We start from the raw sequence: 15713 nt of genomic DNA on the forward strand, positions 1-15713 counted from the left end.
GTGTATGTATTCAGATTGCTTTTAAGCTTGAGTATAAGCATTTTGAGGACAAGAATGTCTCATTGTAGCATTTATATGTTCTTTTAATTGTGCCTAGCATAATACATAATAATTCTTATTAGTTGATTCTCCTGTGGATGTCTAGAATTCTAGGGAAAAAAAAGAAAATTATGCAATAAGCTTGGAAATCATTTTTCAAGTCTTTTTTTTCGTGTGGTGGTGATCAGTCCCAGGGCCTCACATACTTGCACATGGTAGGCAGCAACTCTACCACTGAGCTACATGCCCAGTCCTTCTTCTTGTCTTCCTAAAAATAAAACCTTGATTTGCAGAAGGAATCAGCAGATCCTTCACATAAGGTAGATACAAGTAGAAAGTACAAGAATAGAAAGATACTCAATCTCACTCATTGTCCAAGTGACATCAAATAAACAAGGTACCATTTTATATAAAGTTTTATAGATTTAGAGTATGTTGTGCTGCACATTATATAAATTGCAATATTTTTGTCAATACATAGCAACACGGGATAAAATCCATTTAAATAATACAGGCTTATCCATTTCACTTTATAAGAAATCTAGAGATCTATATAGTAATTAAAAAAATGTCCTCAGAGTCCTTAATTCATTTGTCCCACTGGGGATTTAGCATAAAACAAAAAAAGTCATTAATCTCTTCAAATTTTATGAAGAATTTATTAATTTCTTTAATAAATAAAGAAATAAATTTTATTAATCTCTTCAAGTTTTATGAAGAACAATAAAGTAAGGTAATTTGAAGTTGGGAAAGAAAAACCATCATAGTTTTTTCCTTCTACTCTAACCTGTAGATTTCTTAATATCTCTATTCATATTCTCAAAGTGGCTAGAACAATTTTCGTTGGACCACAGGGTAGCCTCCAGTACAGAAAAGGTAAGAATGAATGGTGAGAGTCATTTTCCTCCTTACACTTTCTCTTTTCATTGGGTTGAAAATATTCGCCAAAGGTCCTTCCGTCGTTAATTAGTTCATTTTCTGTTGTCACTAACACAGTGCCACGGATGGGGTAAATTATTCTTTTGTTGTTTTGAGTTCCTTTTGACTCAGAGTTCTGAAGGTCCAGGTCAACCACATGTAGCAATGACATCCTTGCGAATTGAGTCCCAAGGGCACCACATGAAAAGAGACAGGGAGCATGAATGTTGTAATCATGGAGGCTCCAACCTATTGACTCAGTCTAATCCCAATTGCATCCCAAAGGCCCCCTCTCCACATACCATAGTTGGATTAAGTTCCTAACCTCTTATTCCCTCATCAATGGAATTAAATCTCAAAACAGGAATCCTTGCAGACACACTTAACTAATATCAGAGCCCACATCTTCCTCTTTTTTTGTTTTTAGGTCACCTGTGCTCCCCTAAAGCCATGACAGAGAATGAAGAGTGTCATCATCCTGGCAATCCTTAATAAAAGCAGTTAGTCCTCTGGAATTGAAGCTGGAGTTTACCTTCCTCCTGTTGTGGGCTGATTTGAAAATGAGCCCAGACTTACCCTGTTTTGTTCAGATACCTCACTCCATGTGAAATTACCCCCCCCACACACACACACATATAAGCCCACTCACATAGAAGCTAACACCTCCACCCCCACCTACTTGCCCCCTGACCGCAATATCCTCGCTCTATGGGACTAATGCAAGATTGTTTTTCTGAGAAGGCTTGGTTCTCTGTGCTTTCAGCCCTGGCTGGAAAAGAAAGCTTTTGTCTTCACTTTCAAAGGACCCAGAGAATTATTTGGAAATTTGGGAATAGCACCTTAACATTCCCAGCACATGCCCAGCTTTGTTCCTAAAGCTAAGGAGTCTTTTGTCAGCTGGAAAAGGAGAAGGGAAGTGACTTTAGACAACCAACAGTATCTATTACATGGTTATTCTACAAAATTTAAAATGATTGCACAATGTCACAAGGCTATTAGTTGACAGAGCCCTGACTGCAACCAAATCTTTTGGCTCAGGGCTTTTTCACTACTGAGTGGACTGTAAGTCCACACTTGTTTTTGTTTTTGGTTGTTTGTTTATCAGCACAAACACACTAGAATAGAGTTGCAGAGTAAAAGTAGAGAAGGGAACCAGGTTGGATTGAAGGAGTAGACACACTAAAATCTCTAACATGTTAAGTATCATTTGTCTCTTTTTAAACCTTCAAACTTTTCTCTGCAGAACTGAAAATACTGTTGAATTTCAGTTCTTCTGTTATGAAATTAACAATTAAGCCACATAATTTCAATAGCTTCTTGGCCTTACCAGTATCCTAACTAAACTAGTGATGTATTGTCACTTCATACAACCAACAAATTCATATTCCTAATCCATAGCCCTCCAAGGGATTTACTTATGCATTTTATGTATTTATTTATTCATACTGAAGTTAAACCCAGAGGTACTCCACCACTGAGTCACATATTTTCATAGTCCTTTTTTTTTAATTTTTCCCTTTGAGATAGAGACTTGCAGTGTTGCTTAGATTCTAAGATACTGAGGCTGGTCTAGAACTTGCAATCCTCCTGCCTCCATCTCCTGAGTCATTGAGATTCCAGACATGCAACACTGTGCTTGGTCCTCCAGGGAGTTTAATATTTATGAAAAAAATGCATTGCAGCATCAGGATAAGCAAATTATTAAACAACTTATCTTTCAAATATTACGGCATCATTAGAACTTGCAATCTAGATAGACACATGGATATAAAGAGAGAATATACACCTCCTCCATGGACTTTTCCTGGATAATTTCACTCTATGCTGTGACCCCTCATTTTGGGATTGACTTTATCTATGTGATTGAGATAGTCCAGAAAAGTGGAAAGACCATAGACTCAGACTGGTCCCCGTGTTACCAAGAATGAAGAGTGTGATCATCCTGACGTCCTTAATAAAAGGACTGCCTCTAACATGGCCAGTGGCCTTGACAAGCCACATAATCACTCATGATTTCTGTTTTTTTTTTTCTTGTAGAAAAAAAAGCATTCACTGTATCTACCTTGTTAAACTGTGGTGAAGATAATATATGAGTTTTATTTGTATAATAAATGCATATAGCTATCATTTATTAATTGGTAATTATGGTTTTTAATAATGCATTATATTTCTTACATCTGTATTTGCTCTGTCCTCCAGCAGCTTAGTTTTACTTATTAATCACATCTACTGAATATCTCTAACAAATTGGAGAACAACAACAAGAACAAAAAGAACAATTTATTTCCGCATTGTTTTTATCTCATAAATTTCTGGCTGCACAATAATTAATACCTAATATATGCTAAATTAATAAATAAAATCATTGCTTGCTGGGAACCCCAAATATTAAAACCTTAAAAATCTATGGGTCTTGCTGAATATGGTGGCACACGCCTATAATCCCAGCAGTTCCTGAGGCTGAGGCAGAAGGATCACTAGTTCAAAGCCAGTCTCAGAAAAGGTGAGGCACTGAACAACTCAGAGAGACACCCTGTCTCTAAATAATCTACAAAATAGGTCTGGGGTATGGCTCAGTAGTCAAGTGCCCCTGAGTTCAATCCGCAGTAGCAAAAAAAAAAAAAAAAAAAAAGTAAAGAAAGAAAATGAAAAACAAAAAGATCTATGGTCTTAAAATCATGGATTTTGAATTAATGAATCAGTGTAACCTAATAAATAAAAATCCCTAAAAATAACTTTTGCTTTCTATTAATGCTTAAATAGAAAGAAATAATTATTCAAATTATTATTTGAAGGACTTATTCAATCTGTAATGACCCTGGGCTTCTTGATGTAAGAGTCAAAGCAGTCAGCCAATATAAACTTTCATTAAAGTTTTAGTAGACAATGATCGGTTAAATGATCAAACAATGTAAGAAATGTTACATTGTTTGGTGAGAAAATAAGAGGAAGTACACTAATGTGGATAAGTCTTTTGCCTTTTATGCTAGGAGAATAAAGCATATTTTTATTGAATTTACTGATGTTGACATCAGCTCAACTTCCCTCCCCAAACAGAACTTTGTTGCAAGGGCTCAGAGATTTGTGTCTCCAGTTCAATTGTCTCTAAGGAAGATCTATGAAGTACACATTTGCATGAGGCTGTCACACCAGACTAAGGGAAAGAAACTGAAGGCCATCTGAGTGGGAACAATGGGCTTCATTTACTGCTTTGTTCTGGTAGGCTATCGGTGGTATTCAATCACCAAAGAACACTATCTAATTTTCTATTCCAGTCCCGAGGGCACACTTGGTATTAAATGAAAATAGTAAACTGCATATAGAAAGCATTCAATAAACCGTGGGTAATGTCTCATCTAACCTTTGGATGGGTCCTATCAAGGTAGGCATTATTCTTCTCGTTGTGCAGATAACGAAATGAAGTCTCGTACACGTTAACTGAATTTGGCTTCAAACAGACCTGGATTAGAGTCACGGCTTCACAGCTTTTCAACACTTTATCCTTGGTTAAGCTGCTCTTCCCACTGCACACAATATGTCCATCCTTCCCTCCAAGAGTGAGTGTCAGTGGAATTCATATTTAATGGGCCTTCTTCCTCTGTGATCTGATCTTTATTCTCAGACTGTGCGGGCTGCAAGCTGATCAGTTCTTCCCTGTCATGCTGTGAGGCCCTCTTGCGCTCACTTTGTTAGAACCAGGGGAATTTAGTGCATTGTTTTGCTTAGGCACGGCTTAAACTCATGAGCCAGGGAAGCGTTCCAACTTTTCATAAATGATTTGTCCTTTTGATAAAATTTCAACTGATACTTTAGAAAAAAATTAAAGGGGATCTATCAGTACAGGGCACCTTGCGTAGATCAGAGCCCAATATCACAGAGACTTTTCCTCAGTCTTTTCAGATCATCGCCCTAAATAATGAATCTGAAGTTTCCTGATGTCTTTCCTGCCATGAAGTTTAAATTAGATGTGGCATCCCTTGGGTACCATTCAAAAGAGTTCTAATGACAGTGTAAAAATATTGAAAGAAGCTAAACGAGATTCTTTTACTTAAATATACATAACTATACATATATACTCACTTCACTTCATTGAAATGAAAAGGAAAAGAGCTAACTTCAATGCTAATATCATTCTCTCACTGTTTGACTTTATATATAAATGCCAATAATTCTGAGGTTTTGTAAGATGGATATTTATAATTACTGTGGATTTCATTAGCTAAAAAGCCAGCATTAGAAGGTAAAAATTAGATTTTAATGAACAATTCTTTGGAAGGATGTCATGAATTGGTATCTGGAGGATATAATCATGATTTAAAAATCAAGTAGATTAAATGAGTCTAGGAAGAGACGAGATAGAATAAAGATTAAAATAACTTCAAAGACAGGCCTCTCTTGAACCACTCTTTCGACCCCCTGGGGGGAAATGGGGTGGAGAAAAAAAAGGAATTAAGAAAGAATAATAAATGTGTGCTTTAAAAATGTAATTTGTCTTTTAATGCCTTGCAGTTGATGGGGAAAATTTGGTTTGACAATTTTTACAGTTGTGATTTAACACGGTAAATTAAAGGCTTTGGCAGCACATAAATAGATTTGCAGTGATTGGTGATGAAATTCAATGGCCTTCCACGGGTTATTGTCCAAACTCTGCCTTGTCAGACTTCATGAATCCAGCACCATCTCAGGAGAGGTTAATGGCCAGGATAAATTGAGGATATGGGTTTCCAATGCAGCTTGAGAAGAGATCTGCTGCTGATGATAGAAATGATAACATGTAATATTGCTATCTTAGGTAAATGAATGAAGCAGTTTTCCATGCCCTGCTCTGTGCTAAACAACCTATATACATAAAACATATTTACTTGAAGAGATGAATTAGTCAGGAGCCTGAAGAGTCAGCACTAAGGAGAATCTCACCTCAGTACTGGTTTATTTCTGTTAGGTAACTGCACATTGTGTCCAAACAGCTTGATCATCTTGAGACTGCATGAATATATTTAAGATAGCAATAAATATTTTTAAAGTAAGGAAAAGAATAACCTCCATCTACTTAGTGGTAATCATTGAGCATGACTATTTTATTTCAAAAGCTACCATTTGTAAGTTTGAAATCATTTTAATAACTAAATAGTATAGTGCTTGCTATAGATCACAAAGACCTTGTGTTCCTCTTGTAGAGAAGCAAGAATTATAATTCAGTCTAGGTAGTAGTCTAGTAAAATTTTCCACTCACACTCATGGTCATCCATAATCTCCTCCCCCTTCTACTAAAATTTATCTTCCTTTCTAGAGTCTCAGTCTGAAATATCTCTATCTCCTACGACTTTTATTTTATAAATGAAACAAGGAAAGAGCACTTTATGGTTCTCTCTTTGATTGTTCACAAATTCTGTTATGGGGGCACCAAGAGTAAATCATTCCAAAAACCTATCCTTCTAAGTTGTTTGAAATATTTGGGCCCTTTTGGAAACTTGATGCTTGTTTGGTGTTACTGTTTTTATGAGAGTAAAAGTTTTTGTGTGTGAGTGTGTGTGAGGGTGTGTGAGTGTGTGTGAGCACACACATGCATGTATGCACACAGAGTTAGCGATTTCATATACTTCACAATAGGGAATATCAGAGAACACATTAATAGACACTCATAGCCATCAGATATCTTTCCACCTTCTTCTTTCTCTGTCCTCTACAAACCCTAATTACAGAATAAATAAACTATCCCTTATATTTCCTTCTATCCGCTAAAGTGTTCTCTCTTATAATGACACTTAGTGCCTTCATCTCTGCTGAAATCTGAAATATTTTTAGAATTTAGCTTAAATGCCATCACATTTGTGAAGACATCCATTAACATGCTAATTAACACTTCCCCTCCAATACCAGAATCCTTAGAGACATTCTATGGAGCTCCATCACATGTTGTGAAGTTTCTGTGGTCACGCATTTCCTCTTGGAAAACAAGGCTCTTGACTTAGATATCTTTACCTTTATCACTGCTTGTTTAAGACTCTGCATCTTGAACATATTTGATAAATGCTATTAAATGATCTGTGCCTTAAATAACATTTAAGTCTTACACAGAATTTTCGTTTTCGAGATCTGATTTTAAAAATGATTCCCATAAAAATTTTAAAAAGAAAAAAAAAAGATTCCTATAAATAAGAGGAATTCATTACTTGAATCTGTTTACCCTAGGCTTAAATGCAAACACTTTCTAGTCAGGTTACAGGGTTCAAATCTCAGTTCTACTGCTAACTCTGAGATCTGTGGGAATATTATTTCATTTCCCTTTTCCTCAATTTCTTTCTCTTTAAAGTGAATTTGATTAAATAATAGTCATTATCAGTACCTATCTTCTAGGGTCATTAGGAGGCTTAAATACGTTTATATGCAAACAAATTTGATACCCAGGTAGCAAATGGTGAATGTTATGCAAGTTAACAGTTGTATTGCACTTTGCTAGACATAGGAAAGATTTCAAACTGGCATCCACAGGCTGAACATGTTCTGCAGGGATGCTGTGTCCCAACCTCACACTCGGTGTGCACAACACTTTTGAATCTATTGTAAACATTTAAAGGGAATATTTTTCATTTTTAGAGTTTTAGATTCTCTGAGGAAAAAAAAGTAATGAAAGGAATGGTTAACACCAAGACTTCTGTGTTGTAAAGAGGTAAAAAAAAAAAATAGTTGAAAGCTAGTAACACCTGCCCCACTTAGATAGGATATGTGTCCTCCAGAATTCTAGAATCTACAGTTGCTTGCTGTCTCCCTGATCAAAGCCTGAATGCCATATGCCATTCCTCACATCATACCTCATCTAAAACACTCATCCGAGCTATCTCCCCCACAAATCTAAGCACTGGATTTAGAAGACTCTGAAATTAAAAAGAAAATAATTCATGAATATATGACTGATGAATTACCCACAGCAAAATAATATCACCTGAATATTAATGATAACTATTACAAATGACTCGGACCTTGGCCACTCCTACCAGCCAGCATTTACTGAGTATGCATTATTTACCAGGCACCGTAGTAGATGCATTAATTATCTCTACTATTAATGAGACACTTGCAATGTAAATATTATCAATGTATTTATTTTACAAGTGAAGAAACAAAGACTCAGTGAAATAAAACTACTTGCCCAAGGTCAGAGATGATGTCAGCAACAAACCCCAGTACTATCAGGGTCCAAACCCACAGCTTTCCCACCATATTGAACTTGTCCATCTTTCTGGCTTGCTTCTCTCACACAATACCTATCCACATGCTGAGGCAAACTGAAAGACGACGGTTTTAACTGTATTTTACATACCACAGCCAGATTCCTAAAATAGAAAATGACAAAGGTAAATAAATGCTTGATTTAGACGTGTACTGTCTCTTCAAAGCTCCAGTGTGGAAGGCTTGATCGCCAGTGCAGCAACGTTGTGACCAGGGGCTTCTGGAAACTGATTGGGTCATGAGGCTTCTAACCTCATCTGTGGATTAATCCACTTGCTGGATTACTAATTGGAATGCACTATTGGGAGGTGGTGAAAGGTGTAGGAGCTGGAATCTAGTTGGAGGAAATAGGTCACCAGGGACATGCCCTGGAAGGCTGTTTCTTGTGCCTAACCCCTCGCCCATAAAGGCAGCAGCTTTCCTTTCCATGTTCTTCAGCCATGATGTCTTCCCTCATCTCGGGGCCAGAGCAATGGAGCTGGCCAATCAAGGACTGGAACCTCTGAAACCATGAGCCAAGGAAAACCTTTCCTCCACGAAGTGTTATTGTCAGGTAGTTTCATCACAGTGACAAAAAGATGACAAAGGCAATAAGCATACAGCTCAGAGGAATGCAGTCATTGTTCCACTATTAGGAATATTATGAGACAATAATTCAGAAGAAAAATCTTGCCACCATCAATACTAGAGCCACTCAGTGGAATCTTCTGAAGTGAGACAAAAGCCTTTATAGATATAATTTTCCAATTACTGATGTTCAGCTCTATTTCAGAAAATATGAAAAATTCACATTTTCAAAGCATAACAACCCCTTTCTAATGAGGCAGAGAATCAGTGGATTTCCATTAACATTACAAAAACAAGGGAAAACTCACTCTATATATTCAGGGAATTAAGTATCTGTTATTCATTCTCATTAGGAGATACAGCACAGCTTCATAATTTTACTAAGAATAATTTTGCAGTTGCTTATTAATTTTTGTTTATCATTTATTGAGCTCTTTAGATCTAAAACTACTCTTGTTTTGCTGAATCATTTATAACAGTACTGGGAATTATATTTTCTGGTATCTGTTAGAAAGGGAGGATCCATTTTGCAAATCCTAATTATCTTTTCTGATTTTCAAAAAAGCATTCAATCTCATACTTCAGTTTCAGAATAAATTAATTTGGATTCCCTAAAATTTGGTGTTTTCTCTCTCTTTCTCTGGAAAAAAAAAATGAGAAAGCAAGTCATACATGACTATATGAATTGTCAGGCTACTTATCAAATTATGCTTTACCAAGTTGTAATATTCTAAGAGGCAATATTAAAAGTGTAGAATTTACATAATGCTTAGGTGAAAAAATTTGAAATATTGAAGAGAAATCTCTTTGAGACCGAATCTTACAAGATCTCCAACTAAACCTAGAGAGGTTATGAGCTCTAAAATGCTCATGGAAATCCCACCACAGTAGTTGCTATAGAGGTTTACTGAAATTATTTATAAGAAAATGAGCTTTGCCACAGAAAAAGGGCCAAAACATATCTCAAAATTTTTTGTATTTGTTCTGATTTCCACCCTTGCTAAGCTCCAAGTACGCATAAAAGTGGAAAGAGAGTGGTATAAATTCTAATAAATACCATGTAGGAGAAGGATTTCTTGATCACCAGTGAAATTACTATGAGCTCTGAAAGTCATAAGCAAAATAAACACATAACCAAGATCTGGGCTCTATTGGATTTCACCTTAACCTTATTCCGATTTACTGACTCCTTCTACAGTAACTGAGGATATCATAGAAACATGGCTTCTTTACTATAGTGTGAGATTAGCAATTACTGTAAGTAAAGAATAATCAAGCTCAACTCTTTTAATAGTGAACTGGCACGATGCTGTTTTAAACCTATCTGAACAAAACAATTTATCACTTATATAGCACCAACTCCCTTGAATATGTCAACACATCAATCTGGCTTTCCTTCTCCTACAAGTTCTCAATCATCTTTACATGAGCAAAGAGCCACTTTCTAAAGGAAGCAAACACCCTAATATATTCATGCTATTATTGTTCCTTGGAAAAGATCCAGGGCCTCAATAAGGCAGTGATTGGAAATGCACAAAGTATTTTAATATCCTAATTATTTTGATTTAACTTCCTCTAATAGTTTAAATTGATACTGAATTTATTTAGAACCCATTAGAGGTTTTTTTTTTCCACCAGATCATAAACACAGACTGAACTTAATCTCAGACAAAATTAATTATTCATGTTTCAAATTGCTGATACACTTTTCCAAAGACCTGCCACCTCCTTCTACATTCAGGCTTTTATTTTAATTCCCTCTCCAGTTTAGGAAAGTAATTACCAGCAATGTATATGTCATTCTGGAGAGCACTGAGGCTTTCTACCCACTGATCTGGACACAAAACAGACCCGCAGAGCTATAGGGAGAGAGGCTGGTAGGTCTTATCCACATGGTGGCAGGATCATAGGACACTAAGCTGCACAGTGAAAAGGATGAGAAGTCACAAGAACAATCTGTCCTGTGGTAACAACAGAAGATCCACAGATCTACAGGTTACCTGGTCTCAGGCTCTCCAGAAAACCACCAGGCTGTGTCTTCAGAGAACACAGTGTGCTTCTTTGGAAATTAACCCTCACCTTTCAGTCACTTCGCTGAGTTCAATGCTTATTTTCGAAAACGGGTGCATTTTTTAACTCAATGGGAACATTGGGTGTTCCAACTTGCTTGTAACCCACTGAGGCCAAATAAGAACTTCTGGGATCTTAGGTTCCCCGACACGAGTAGGCGTAGACAGTCACCTCTACAGTGAATCCACAACCACCCCATGGCACACATGGCACCACACATTTTGTGTACATTAATCCACTGGAAGTCGCAGATACTCCTGTGAAGCAAGTTCTACTCCTGTCTTCATTTTACAAAATAAAAAGTGAATTGAAAAAATTAAAAAGGTGAAGAAACTCGCCCCAAACCCAACAGGTAGTAAATAATACCAAGACATGTGTTTGCCTCTTAATGTTAATTGCCCAATGTCACCGTCAGGATGCCTCTGGCCCAGTAGCACATATGCATTTAGTTATTCATCCAACACATACATCAAGGTACCTTTAAACAGATCCTGGTGCGGGCTACTGGCTGTAAAATACCATGATGGTTAAGATATGGGCCTCAGGTTTAAGCTCCTAATGTAGGAAGGCACTTAACAAATATGTATATTTTTATATAATGAAAGTGACAATATTGCCAATTTTTTTTAATTCAAATAGGAAACACCTAAGGAATTTAATAGGAAAAAAATATCAAGGTGTGCCCCTAGAAGGACAGCATGGAATGTAGAAAACCATGTGTTTCTGTCACTAACCTTACTATTTCCTTGTCAAAATCTCTGCCTCTCATTTCAGCTTCCCCATCTTTGAAGAGGAGGATAGACTATAACAACAAAAACAAAAATAAGGGCTGGGGTTGTAGCTCAGTGGTAGAGTGCTCACCTTGCATGTGGAGGGCACTGGGTTTGATCCTCAGCACCACCTAAAAATAAAGTGAAGGTGTTTTGTCCATCTACAACTAAAAAAAATAAATAAATAAAAACAAAATGTACCAACGACACGTAATATTTAATGATATCATTAAATTCATTATTAAAATAATATCATCTTTAATTTCTAGTTGTCTCTAATCGAGGTCCTCTGTACAGTATAAGAATTACTTTTCAGTAAAACTGATCTGTTGGTTTTGTTTCTTGTTGAAGAGCAACTTCATAGGAGGACTCTTTTCCTCATTTCCCCCTTCAAGGCAAGTTCTTCTTAGGCTCAAAGGTGCTGGGTACATAACAAGTGGAATGAGAAGTATCAACGAGGGAAACACCCAGAGCCTTAATAAACTCCTTCTTAACATAGAAATTTTAAATCTTTATCTGTGTTCCTTATTTGCTTATTGACATAAGTGAGATTTATTTTTATTTATTCACTTAATTATTTATTTGGGGGGGCGTATCAGGGATTAAACTGAGGGGCACTGAACCACTAAGTCACACTCTAAGACCTACTTTGTGTTTTATTTAGAGACAGGGACTCACTGAGTTACTTAGCACCTCAAAATTGCTGAGGCTGGCTTTGAACTCTCAATCCTCCTGCCTCAGCCTCCTGAGCAGTTGGGACTACAGGCATGCACCACTGTACCTGGCTGATTTTTTATTTTTGACAGCTCCTCTTTTGAAATTTTTTCCATAGATGGCTTTCTAATTCAGTTTTGGTAAGCGTTGTTACCCAGAGCCAAGGACAGAAGAAAGGATTCAATAGGAGAATGATTCAAGAGGCTTATCTTTCTTCTGTTTTAGTCGTAGTGACAGATGAAGAGCAGGTCCATAATTCTCCTGCCCCAATATAGGATGTAATTGATTTCTATGCTTCTGTGTCACTGGATGCCAAACACCTGCTGAACTCTGCGGCAGCATATCACCTGCGTGTCAGTGGTGTGTCTCAATAGATGAGATCTGGCATGAAGTACTAGCTTCCTAATCCATGGGACACTGCCATTCCCCCATATGCCCACTAGTGATGGGCCCCTTCTCTGTCATCCTCATCTACCCAAATTGCAAATGATCCATGGTCCACTGATAGACCTTCTATTGTGGACCTCCTTTGGTGAAAGTTTAGCTTTTTAATTAAAATTATTACAACAATTAACTTCTGGCTTCCAATATATCATAGCTGTGTGAGTTGGACTAGTTATTCAAAACTTACCAAAATATAGCCCACTATGAGAATTGGCACAGAACAGTTCTTGGCACATAATAAGTAAGCAAGAAACATCAACAAGGCTAACACTCTGTAATACTCAGAGTCTTAATAAATTCATTCTGTATGTAGAAATTTAAATTTTTTGTCTGCATTCCTTGTTTGCTTATTCGCATAAATGCATTCTATTTTTGACAGCTTCTCTTTTGGAATTGTTCTCATACATGGCTTTCTAATTCAGTTTTGGAGATAAGAATGCAGAGTGATTTATTTTTGCCATTTTCATCACACCTATCAAGATGCATTTATACAATGAATGCTCATTAATATTTGTCATGTGAATAAATAAACAAATGGATGAGCTACTTGTCTTTTGGAGAATGGCCTCTTAACTGCATGTCCTCTGAATATCTCACTTGTTTGTTCCCCTGTTCCCCACAAGAGTCTGATATTTGTATCATCTTGCAGCCTGCAGACAGCTCCTTCTCTTTTCGTATTCTGCTTCATGCACTAGGCAGTCAGCATTTTGCTCTCCACACCATTAAGAAAGGGCAAAACCCACCCAGCAATGCTGAAGGCAGATAAGACTCCATGATGCACAAGCCAACTAGGAGTCTGGACAGCTAGTTGATTGACAAGAGAACACATTAAAACTCCAGAGCAGTTTGAGATCATGTATGCAAAAATGTACTCCCCAAACATTTAAGACATCCTTTCTAGAGGGAACAAACTAACATCTCTTTGGATGCTGACTTTATCCCTGTTATATGAGAGGAATGTCATGGGAGGTCCTGTCTGAAGAGTGCAAGCAGAAAGTACCAGACTCCTGTCAGTAACTGTCATTTTGGGTAAACAACTTCTCGGTGCACCTGTTTCCTTCATGCAAAGGGGAAGAAACCAGATATCCTCCTAGTTTTATCTCCAATATACAGTTTTGTTAATAAAGTCCGTGTAATACATAGAATAATACATAGCATAATTAAACAGACCGTCATGAAGAAGAAATAGTAGTTAAAAATACAAGTATTTTGAAGTCTGTTTCAGTAAAGTAAAATCCCCTTTTAATGAAATAGTCTCATAGAATTTAGCCACGATTTGGCATTGTCGAAGATAACCATTTGATTTGGGACCAGAATGTGGACATAGAGGAGCAGAAATTCAGTCCTTCAAAGCACATGTCAGAGATGTGCTGGACATGAAGACAAAGCCAAGGTACACATCACAGGATTTAAAAAAAAAAAGAATTTGACTTAAAGCACATGATGCTATTAAAGTACACACTTTGTTTATTTCAATTTTTTTTAAGGAGTTTGACCAAGAGAAAGAAACTCTGTGTCCTTATAGGTAATGAAAATAGGCTGATTGTTTTTCCTGTTTTCTGTTGAAGGAGATGTGAATTGAAAGTATGGGGATCTGAATTTAATGAATTCCTTTAGTCAAAGTCTGGAAACTTAAAATCTTTCTTAAGAAATTGTGTTAGAAACAATCTAAAAATTCCCTATCACTGTGTCTCCCCCATAGTCCAGTTGGGCCAGGAAGTGGAGTAGGTTGTAGACAAACCAAAGAAAGTGCCTGGAGATAGCATGGAAGACACAGGATTTATTGAGGAGAGTTTACAGGAGATTTATTGAGAAAAGTTACATCAATGATCCAAGATAGACTGACAGCACCTCTGTCCCTCACAGTGCTTTGTCAAGTAGGGTCTCCTGTCCCTCATGATGTTCAGTCCAGTGGTGGCTGGCTGGATGATTCACACATCTTTTCCACAGGGCTCTCAGTTCTGTGCTCATCCCCACTCACACAGGTTTTGTGTGTTAGGCTGCAGAAGCAGTGACATCGTCAGCATCAGCTTACTTAGCTGTCATGAGCCACATCCCAAGAAGCAACCATTGTAGTGTGCATGCAAGAAAACAGCTTTCTACATGCAAAGTTAACTTGCCCTGGCTCCCAATGTGCACAGCTTGAAGACAGTGCCCTTGAGGATAATATGTATCTGAACTTACTGGCCCAGGATTGTTCTCTCAATTTGGATAGGATTTTTTGGGAACCCAAAGGAGACATTTAGGGACATGACATTTTCCTGTCCCTCTTTTCTTTAGGGGCCACAAACACTGGTGTACACACACACACACACACACACACACACACACACACAACCAGTGTCAATGCCTGTCCTGGAAGAGCAGCTATAGAGGAGAGGGGAGGAGAAGAGAAGGAGGTGGAGGAAGCTGTGTGCCATTTGTAACTATTTCCCAACAACCTACAAATGTTCCAAGTTACTTGGCAGTGTGCTGCACATAAAATTAAATCTGAAGTGCTAATTTGGCACAATTTTTGATTCATAACATCAATTCTCAACATTAATCTTGACGTGTTGAATTTTTTTTTTTTTTAAGATTTCCAACTGGAACTGAAAAATTACTTGGCAAAGTAGTGTTTGGTGAGAAGTGTGACAGAGTCCCTGCTTCTGGCTAAAGGGGAGCAGTGTTCCCTCCCCCTGCCCCGGGTACATGGGAGATGTTTCCTGCTGGGCCTGGAGGCCAGTCCTTACCTCTGTGCCATTGGCCCTAGAAAGTTGATAAATAGCACTTATTTCCTACTCGTGACCTAGCTGGTAAGCTCATAAATCACAGAAAACTCCCTAAAATCTATTTGAGCTTCCTCTTGATAAACCATGGGGTAAGATACTTGCCAGAGGTCGGGGGATCAGCTAAGAAATCTGGGCTCCACTCCTAACCCATTAGCCACTCAGTTACCTATTCTTTTAGGTTCACAGTCAT

The sequence above is a fragment of the Urocitellus parryii genome, chromosome 5 (assembly GCF_045843805.1).
Source record: "Urocitellus parryii isolate mUroPar1 chromosome 5, mUroPar1.hap1, whole genome shotgun sequence".
Lineage (NCBI taxonomy): Eukaryota > Metazoa > Chordata > Mammalia > Rodentia > Sciuridae > Urocitellus > Urocitellus parryii.